This window comes from Rosa chinensis, chromosome 4, assembly GCF_002994745.2.
Source record: "Rosa chinensis cultivar Old Blush chromosome 4, RchiOBHm-V2, whole genome shotgun sequence".
Lineage (NCBI taxonomy): Eukaryota > Viridiplantae > Streptophyta > Magnoliopsida > Rosales > Rosaceae > Rosa > Rosa chinensis.
Genome location: NC_037091.1, coordinates 34,939,271 through 34,950,321, shown reverse-complemented (window position 1 = coordinate 34,950,321; position 11,051 = coordinate 34,939,271).

Here is an 11,051-nt window from a genome sequence, read left to right as displayed (position 1 = left end):
ATATATATAATTGGCAATTGCATAACTCTCAGTATGTGAGAGAGATTCTCTACATCAAACAGAAATAAATTAAAACTTGTTTATGGTCATGAAAGTTGAAAACTTTGGTACTAAACTATGTGAACTCTTGTTTATGTTACTTCCCCATTTCATTGAGAGCTTAGCCTAGGATTGTGGGTATAGTCCCTAATGCAATCTGGTTTGTATAGAAGAATTTTTTTTTCCTTAATCAGTACAGCGTAAGGTTCTGGGTAGGGTAAAGAAAGCGAAACCTCTATGGGGTTGATTGTAACTCGCTGTTTGTGGTGCGGTTATTTGGTTAGAATAAAATAGCAGGACTCTTGAAGATTACAAATGGGCAGTAGTGGAGGTGCTTTGAGAAAGAATCAGATTCTGCTTCACTATTTGGACTTTGGTTTCTATAGATTTGAGGATTTTCTTTTCCTGCTATATGTTATGAACTGCAAGCTACTATCAATTTATGTTTAAATGGGTGGTTCCTAGCTTCTATTAAGAGTGGAAACTAGCTGTGTTGATCTTTAGTAGTTTCTTCCACTGCATAAAATGCAGTTTGATTTTGTGTGTGTGTGTGTGTGTGATTTTTTTTTTTTTTGAATAAATTTGATTTTGTGTTTAGGTTTATGTAGACTAGTAATGGAGTTTCAAATTGCAATTTAGAGTACATTTTTAGTTCCCTGTGGAGTAGTGTAATACTGCAATATATATAATTAGTGAAAGTCTTTATTCAAATGATGTGGAACGTGATATGTGCAAGTTAAGGAACACCCTTACTGATGTTTTTTAAAAGGACCATCCTTGGCTAATTAAAATGTTTGTAATAGTATGGCAAAAACTCGGTTGATGAACCATGTGAACTCTTGTTTATGTTACTTCCCCATTTCATTGAGAGCTTAGCCTAGATTTATGTGGAACTTGGTTTCTGGGTTCATTAGTTCCATGAATTATTGCCTAACTAGCTTTTTGTAATAGAATTTGGGTAGAGGCATTTTGTGTGTGCGCACAATTGTCAAAGACTCAAAGGTGTGTGTGACTGTTTACCCTTTGTTACTTGTTCCAGATTACTCCAAGGGATCATTGTGGTCTTTCATTGTAATACTTGGGCTGGTAAAGTCCATGGTTTGCATGTTGTCAGGTTCGAATATGGTGACAGCTTCAGATATCTTTTAATTGGTCAATTGTTCAATTGATTCTATAAAAACTCTTAATTGATTGTCATATTCAACTTTCATGTTCGTTGCGGTGAAAATTTCTTCTACGTGTTAGGATTTAAATAACAAATGACTTGAATTTTTCATATATTTTATTCTAATGCGTGTGTATGATTGATAATAGTAGCAAAAGCAATAAAGAGAATGGTTAAACTTGAATTTTAAGCCACCAAGATGGTGAGTTATGCTAGGAGCTTGCGTTGTGAGGATGTTGAGTTAAGCCACTGTCATGTTCTTACTTCATTGTCTCCCAGCAATAAAGAAAATATAATGGTTGATGGCTTACTTTCTTACTTGTGTGCAAGCTGATAAATCACTTCTTCAGTTACTGAATGTCTCAATTTTGTTATTTGTTTGTGGTTTATTATTATTCATATTGTACCTGCCATTGGAAGATATAGTTTATAATTTAGTTATGGGCCAGAAACTAGATAATGTATATGAGCAGCAAGGTGAGACTTATTTTCTGGCAAAATAAGGGAACGTGGAAAATGTTTTGCTGCTGAAAATTGTAAATTGAGATTGGACAGTCACCATTTTCAACTCTGCCATTAACTTGAGCAAAGGTTTATTTTTGTAAATTTGCATTTGTTCTACATACTTTCTGTTAATTTTTAACATGTCTAAATCATTGTACTGATTATGTAAAGGATAAAGTTGATTCTGGCTACTAGTTTTTGATCATTGAGATAACTTGATGAACATGTGTGTTTCATTGTACTATGTTCTACATTGTCCAGGACTATATAGACTTTCATGAGACAACTAAGCATGCTATTCAGAGGTTTAAATCTTGTGCTTTTGTTCTGTTCTTGTGAACAATTATGAAATAAGGAAGTTAATCATGCTATTATCTTTTTTGGGTACCTGTGCAGTTGCTCACATTGAAGTAATATGGTTATTGTGGCTTTCTTTATTTCTTGGTTTGAAATCTACCATAATGAAATATATAAAGAATTGGTAAAAACATATGTGTATTTTCTTATTACTTGAGTTCATGTGTAGAACCAAAAGAATTGGTAGATTCAGTGACAGGGAAACAGGGTCTCCGCTGAATTTCTATAGAAACAAAGGGCTATTTCCTACCACACCAGTGTTCTCCTCTGAGAATCAAGTAAGAATTGTTTCTGATCATTGATACTTTGTAAAAGCTGAGGCATAATTACTAATTTTCTTGTCAATTTGAAAGCACATTCAGGCTTAATTACATATTTTATCTTACATGCAGGTTTGGTGGCAGATTAAATATAGCATTGAAGAAAATAACAAGATTTACTTTTCTTGGTTACTGTTTGATACTATAGACGATGAGGTAGGTAAACTGCAAATAGTTTTGGATATTAGTTTATGCCTTCTTTCATTGCTTGGATTATATATAATTGAAACGGTGAATAACTGAATCAATGTATTGTGTAGGTTGGAGCTGCATTTTCCATGGTTTACATATTTGGAGCTCCATTTGTTGGGTGTGGTCAGTGCTACACACACCTCAAAAAGTTGAATGTGAAATCAATTGTGAAGACTCCTTTGGTTAGAATGCTTTTGTTCTTTTAATGTTGGTTTGGATGATTGGGAAATGCTTCTTTTTTACAATTGAAGTTTATAGTATGAGTTCGATTAATCATTGATGTTTGCAATCAGTTTTGTTTCTAATTGATCACTGTTCATTAGGTAAAACTGAGCATTAATAATGCACAAAATTCAGGAAATGGAAATGATCATACGACCAATTTTAATAAATGGCAATCCAATGTTGTCTCAATACACACGATTTGGGTATGTAGTATATAATGCATTTTTATATATCACACAATGGTTTTACAAAAACTATGTCTTCTCATTTACAATCACACAACTGTAAAAACTGAACTACATTGTCCAAAGCTAAGTCACACAACTACCATACTCTACAACTAAAGTGTGAGTAGAAATCAGAAGACAGTGAAATTCGAAAAAATGTTGTTTGACTAAGCTTTCCAACAACAGTTTGGAAACAAGTTCTATTGTATGAAGCATACACCTGCCATGAGCAGCATGGCTGCATGGCAGCTGTGCTTGGAATTTGCCGAGGGAAGGCACAACGCTAATAACAAAAAAATGTTGAGTGCTTGTAAGTCTTACAACAGTGCAGAACTGTTGAGTCAGTTTTTATCACACAACACGCCGATACACAACGGACATTGTCCATATCCCACAACGAAAAATGTCTATCATCTGTTTCATTTTTTGGCTAGTGCAAGCACTTGAACCAAAAACTGAAGATTTCGTCAATCGAGACAAAACTTTCTTCCAAACCTCCCAAGGTCTCCGAAATACTTCTGGGGTAAAAATTTTAAATTATACGACTATCCAACGATCAGATCCTCATGAATCGCAAACCAAGAAAACCGAAACTACGTTAAACCTATCATACATCAAATGATCAGAACATGACCCTATAATATATCAGCATGCTCGAATCGACGAGTAGAAGCCAACAAAAAAAACAGAAGCATAACAAGGGGATCAAACTTAACCTTAATATATCAGCATAAAACATAAACAACATGACCCCATAATATATCAGCATGCTCGAATCGACGTGCCGCAACCTTAACCTTCAAACCTGCACAATCCAACAGCCCAGAATGTAGTGCATAACAAGGGGATCAAACTTAACCTTAATATATCAGCATAAAACAGAAACAACATGACCCCATAATATATTAACATGCTCGAATCGACGTGCTGCCACCTTAACCTTCAAACCTACACAATCCAACAGCCCAGAATGTAGTGCATAACAAGGGGATCAAACTTAACCTTAATATATCAGCATAAAACAGAAACAACATGACCCCATAATATATCAACATGCTCAAATCGACGTGCCGCCACCTTAACCTTCAAACCTGCACAATCCAACAGCCCAGAATGTAGTGCATAACAAGAGGATCAAACTTTATACCTGAAGCTAAGGTCGATTCGGCCTTGATTGGCTGGGATCAAGCTCGAAAGCAGATCAACACATAATCGTTGTTGAACTTCAAATCCAAATTTCGGTCAAACCACGGGGAATCGTGTTGCAAGGCAGGTATAGATATGATAAGAAGGAGGAGAGCTTCAAAACCATGAATGGTATGAGCCCTATCCTTTTCGGTCCTTGCTGCCCTGTGCACGGTGGTTTCTGGGGTGCGTGAGGGGTCGGGGTCAGTAGAGGAGAGAGAGGGAAAGAGAATGGTGGTGGTGGCGGCGTCACCAGAGGTCGTCAGACGACGTTAGAATCTCCGAGTTTGTCAACCGGGTCCGAGCCGGCAGCTGAGAGAGAGAGAGAGAGAGAGAGAGAGAGAGAGAGAGAGAGATAGAAGGATTTTCGGGGTTTCTGAATTTGGAAACCTAGGGTTTTCTGATTTTTTCCTATTTATACTAAATTTTCAAAAAAGAAATAACTTTCGCTGACCATAACTTTTGTCATACAAACTCCGATTTATGCGTGTTGTATGTCCATGAAGTCGTATCGATGCGCTCTCCAAATTTTGTGAAGGAAGTTTTCAGAGGATCCCAACGAATAAAAAGTCAACCTTTTGACCCTCGAAAATAATACGTTTCGAGCAATTATTCGTCCGAAACACTTTCGCTCTACCCCTCGAACTACGTAATCGTACTAGTGAAAAACTTAATAATTTCTGCAAAAATATCATAAATTAATCACTAATTTTTGGGTATTACAACCACGTTGTCCCATCTGGACACCCCATCCGCATAGCAGCCGACGTTGGCAACCCGGTCAACACCCCATCTCCTGTCACCGATTTGACCGCCCCCGTCGAAGCCACCAAACAGACAGCCGCCGAGATAATGTGCCACACCAGCAGAGAAGATCCGTGACCGCTACTTCCGTCGAGGCCATCAGTCCTCAAGACCAAAACCAGGCCTTAATCAGCATTGAAGAAAGAAGCTTCTAGCAGACCACCACAAACCCATCTTCCGACGCCTCTTTTCCAACAGATCGCCACTAGCTTAGGATCGAGGACGATCCTCCCAAAACCAAGGCCAGAGCCCAGCTGCAGCCCTTGAAAACTAGAAGAGAACGACGAGGAAAAAACCCCATCCCTTCAGCTTCCCTTTAACCAGAGCGGGAGAAATCCCCACCTTTTCAGGTCAAAATGCCGGTCCCGCTGTCAAACCCTAGCGAGACCCAACTTCTCAGAGGGAGTGTTAAAATAATATAATAAAAAAATTGGAAAATGCTTGAGATACCAAATATTTATACAAAAATTGAGTACCAAATGATGTGGCATACAACACTTCATCAATATCATTCCATAAATTTCGATGACATGGATTTATTTATTTTCAATTTAAAAACATAATGTTTTTGAGAAAATATTTTATATATTATCAAAACCCTAATGTTTTACAAAAATCAAAGCAATTACAAATATAATTACACTGCTTCTCGTGAACAGCAGCCAATGTTATTAGTTAATTGGCTTCATCTTGCTTAAATGGGGAAAATGATGAAGAATAAAATGGATAGAAAGACCAATATTGATTCTTATCCAATTCTTTATTTAAAGTCTATTATCCATCAGCATTCTCAATTTATGGACAAGCTAGTTGATCTCATCCCTGCTCAGTTCTATTTATCCAATGACGATTGGAATAAGCCGTGGTTTCAAGGCCTCATTAACCTTCAAAAGCTTTAGGTAAGAAAGAAATAAAGAAAGACATTAAGAAAACTCGCAGAGATCGATTCAAAACTCAAACATCAAAGACCCAGTTATAATCTTTCATGTGGGAATTGCTTTTTTTTTCTTTCTTTCTAATATATATTTTGATCTAGGTATCAAGGTTGTAGAGAGCTAGATTGATATAACAACTGCATCTATTCATTTTCTAAATTAATTTGGTATTTTGTTAGATTGTGACTTTTATTTAATATCAGTTTTCTTAATTCTTAAAAAAACATGAAATTTATTTTTGGGAAAAATTCACCAACGGTGTCTGGACACTTTGGTGACTTTCAGAATGATACCTGAACTCTGAATGTTATCAATGTGATACCTAGACTTTACTTTTCGTATTATCGTCGTACCTCTGGCGAACTTCCGTCACGTCTCCGTCAACTGTGAGCACGTGTGACTCACGTGAGCCTAAAAATGAGGGCAAAAAAGACATTCTGCTCTCAGATTGTTTTAGGAAAAAATTCACCAACGGTGTCTGGACACTTAGGGGACTTTCAGAATGATACCTGAACTTACAAAGCTATCAATGTGATACCTGTACTCATTTCTTCATATCAACGTCGTACCTACGACCAATTTCCATCACGGAGCTGTTAAATTTTGCACGTGAGTAACTTAATGAAGACAAAAAAACCGATTTACCCTCAAAAGTTTTTTTTTTTCTTTTATTTCTTTCTTTCTTTCTTTCTTTATTCTTCTTTCTTTCTTTCTTCTTCTTTTTTTTTGGTTTCTTCTTCCCCTGATTTGAATCATCAAGATTCAAATCATCTTGCTCGTCCGATTCCCACCGCCGATTGCCGATCAAACACCGCCGCTGTGTCTCAATCCACCTTCATTCACCGCAGATGTTTATGGTTCGCCCCACTTCAAATCCTACAGCAAATTGAAATTGCACTGAGGCTTCGCCGCTCACTCAGAGTTCATCCCCGCCGCCGCCGCGGACGACTTAGCCACCACCACTCTTGTTCTCTCCTCCGACCCCCTTTTATACACCATTGATCAGAAACTCAGACCCTGCCAGCCCTCCACTCTCAAATCACAGCTTCAATCCCACCCTGCCATCCTCTCCGTCGTACCTGACATGCAACACCACCTCCACACCATCCTCACCTGCAACTTCATCGGTCTAGCAGACAACTTCGGCCTCTAGCCAAACTTCGATCAGAAGCAATTGTAGGCAGCCAAAGATTAACAACTTGGGCCTCCACACCATCCTCACCTGCAGAAAATTCGAGCTGTTCTGATTCACCAGCTCCGCCACTCCGCTGCTACCCACCATTGTGCCTCGCCGATTAGCAGACAAAGAACTCGGAGCCTCCACCATTGAGAAATAGAGGCTCGCGTTCTGTGTGTCCTGTGCGGCGGATATCGGCACCGTCGGAGAAGATGTTTTCTGAACAGAAATTGAGTTCGGGTACCACGGCGGCAGCTCGTCAAGCTTGTCGATTGCGGCCTTGGCTTTCTTGATGACCCAATCGAAGGCCTTGCTGGCCCGGTCGTATCCGAGCCGGTCTTGCACGTCATAGAATTGAATGGCGGTGTGGGCGGCGAGCCAGACGCGATGGTCCCTGGGGCCTTTGGCGGTGTAGACCTTGCTGTGGCGATCCTTCCGGTCGATGGCCCTTAGAATGTCGCCTCGAGCCTCCACAATTTCGCTAGCGGTGGAGGAAGAAGCAGTCCTTATACCTAAACCCAATCGAGAAGCAGCGGAGGACGACGTCATTGCGTGTTGGTGGAGGTTGTTGTGGCTCTCCCCCATTTTTCTTCCTGGATATTCCATGGTGGGTTCTCCGAAAGCAGTGGTGTTGGCAAGGAGAGAAGGAGAAAATAAAGAAACCGAAAAAGAAGAAGAAGAAGAATAAATAAAGAAAGAAAGAAATGAAAAGGAAAGAAAAAACTTTTGAGGGTAAATCAATCCTTTTGTCTTTATTAAGTGACTCACGTGCATCGCAAGTGCAAAATTTAACGGCTCCGTGACGGAAATTGGTCGTAGGTACGATGTTGATATGAAAAAATGAGTCCAGGTATCACATTGATAATATTGAAAGTTCAGGTATCATTCTGAATGTCCTCTAAGTGTCCAGACACCGTTGGTGAATTTTTCTCGAGGGTAAATTGGTCTTTTTGTCTTCATTAAGTGACTCACGTGCATTGCACGTGCAAAATTTAACGGCTCCGTGATGGAAATTGGTAGTAGGTACGACGTTGATATGAAAAAATGAGTCCAGGTATCACATTGATAACTTTGTAAGTTCAGATATCATTCTGAAAGTCCCTTAAGTGTCCAGACATCGTTGGTGAATTTTTCCCTTTATTTTATATCCAACAAGAAATCCATGTCAACAGAAATTCCAAAGAAATTGATGATATGGCATGTGCCAGGTCATTTGGTAAGTAATTTTGGTACAAACTTTTGGGATCCCTAGCACTACTAAAAAAAATATATTAATCAGGATACAATTGTAAACTAATAAAAAAATAATGAAAAATTTCAACATTTTTCGTAAAATATGGAAATGTTCCCTCAAACACAGGAGTGAGAAACACTATAAAATCATTGTACGTTTTCAATTTTTTTTTTGATCAAATACAATAACTAGTCTATTATGAGTCAAACTCTCGACCTCCTACTAATAAAATGGAGACTTATGACACTAGACCAAATGGTACTAGACATTTTTTATTTTATTTTGTATAAATGCAAAAGTCCATTGAGTGTATCAAAATTTCAAAAGGTTTCGTTCAATTTTTTTTAAAATTTTTGTTATTAGAAAAATAATTGCAACCTTTTCTTGACTTTAAGGATCCAGAACTACACGAGCCGATGGTAGTAAAATCCACTTTCTTTTTCCTTTGAATGTATTGTTTTTTCGTTGGCCAATTGATATATATTAGGCACGTCCTGGGACCAAATGCCCTAATCAATTTCATTGCCTCTATTGCCTTCACACTTCTTTTCTTAAGGCTTTTCCTTCATCTATGTTGATCAGAGCCTAATGGTTGCTTGAATTGCAATCATCTAATGGAACAGTTTGATTCTATTCAACTCAAGCACATACATAAAGAAGCCAATATGGTGGCTGATATCTTCGCTACGGAAAGTACTTAGCACTCTAATGGTACTTGTCTTCAACTCCCATTAGAAAAGCTATAAATGATCCTTGTGTTTTGGGGTAATGCTTAATATTAATTTGTGGTTTGAAAATGTTTAATATTACCTTTGTAATTTGCCAAGTTGATCAAAATTGGTCCAAAAGTTAATTTTGACAAAAACTTTTTCATGTGAGCAATAAAAAAATATGGAAGATAATTAAATTAAAAATTTTATGAAAAATAATCTAAAAAAAAAATAAAAAATTGTTCACCATGACAAATTACAAACCATAAGAAATTGAAGAATTGAAGAAGAAATGACTTGATGCAGAGAGATCAAATTGGAAAAGAAAACAAACCCTGACTTCAATGGGGACACGGGTGTCAATCCGATGCTAATAATAGAGATCTGTATTTACATGAGCATTTGCCAAACATAATTAGCTATAATGAGCCATGCTCATGCTACCGGCGGTTGTACCAACTCCCACCAACGGAGTGACCTACTGACTTGGATACACATTTACGCAAGCGTACGTATCATTGTCAAGATAGGGAAACATTATGCCCAAAGTTTATCGTACCCCGGGGATTAGTGGCTAACCCACAATCCTTGGGTAATCGGAAATAAAGACACTTCGCAAACAAAGAAAAGAAAAAGAAAATAAATAAAAATGTTAATCTAAGGCACCAAGCCCTAGAAATGCTCGGTTTTGGTTCTCACCAAAGCCTAATCACAACTAAGAGCCTAGTGATGATTATCTACAATGAGTCGAAATTCAATATTTTGAGGGATGATTTTAGATTAACAAAATGTAAAGCAATTAATAAAAGTGTAACCAAATAAATGGGAATGTCGGGTGTTAGGGAGGTTCCTTCACCCAAATCTCATGTGTCGGAAGCTAATCTAATGTAGATGCATATTTCTTACTTTGGCGGTAGTCGTATCCAAGGCGGTTCAAGGCTCAAGGACCGAAATTCCCTTTCATGGTATTCCTACTCCGGTTCAAGGGCCGTAGGGACTCACTTGGCATGAATTAGAGCCAGTTCAAGGGTCACTAATTCACATCAAGAGGCGTAGAGATCGAGGAATTAGACTACTAAGCGACCCGCCCACGCAATCACGCAACGGGTGTAAATCGCCATGCTTATAACCCCTCGAATACGAAATTGAAGGTTTCTAGCTTAGGAATTAGAGGGGGTCAAGCCTCTAACTCCGTCCTAGACATGCTCAAAATACACACCCTAGAGTTGACTAGGCTCCTAGACATGCATTTTAACCCAACAAAAATAGATATAAACATCCATCATATGAAAATTGCATCATTATATTAAATTAAACATCTTTTACACAAAATTTGGGTTAGGGACACAACCCTAAAACCCAACAAGAAAATTACTCACAACTCATAATTATAGACATCAAAACTACAAAATTCAAATAGAAAAGAGTAGAGAAGTGTAGGAGAAAATAAGAAAAATCATAAATAGCTAAAAAGCTAGCATGACTAGTCTTGAATTACAACTCCCACAAAATACCCAAATATTGAATCTTGTAGAGGTTGAGCCATTTGATAGATTCTTGAAGCTTTGGGTGAGTAAATCCTTGAAATCCCTAAAATAAAACTAAAGAAAAGAGAAAAAATGGAAAAATGGAGGAAGGATGGGGAAGAGAGAGAGCAGCCCAAAAGGGCTGCCTCTGTTTTTGGTGTGGCTACGGCTACTGTTATCTGCTTCACAAAGATGAGATATGAGGATATATATATATGTGGTGGCTATCTGGGTCTTCGTAAAGGACAGAGAGTAGTGTGAGTAAATGGATGGATGGATGATTGCCAGAGGGAGAAGAAACGGAATCGTGGCTGTTCAAAAAGAAGTAGAGGAATTAAATGGCACGTGGTGGTCTGTGAGGTAGAATGGATTAGGCTCAATCATGATTAATCAAACCATTGATTAATTTATGGTTTAATTAATCATCATGCTGTTGATTCTCTTTGCTTCC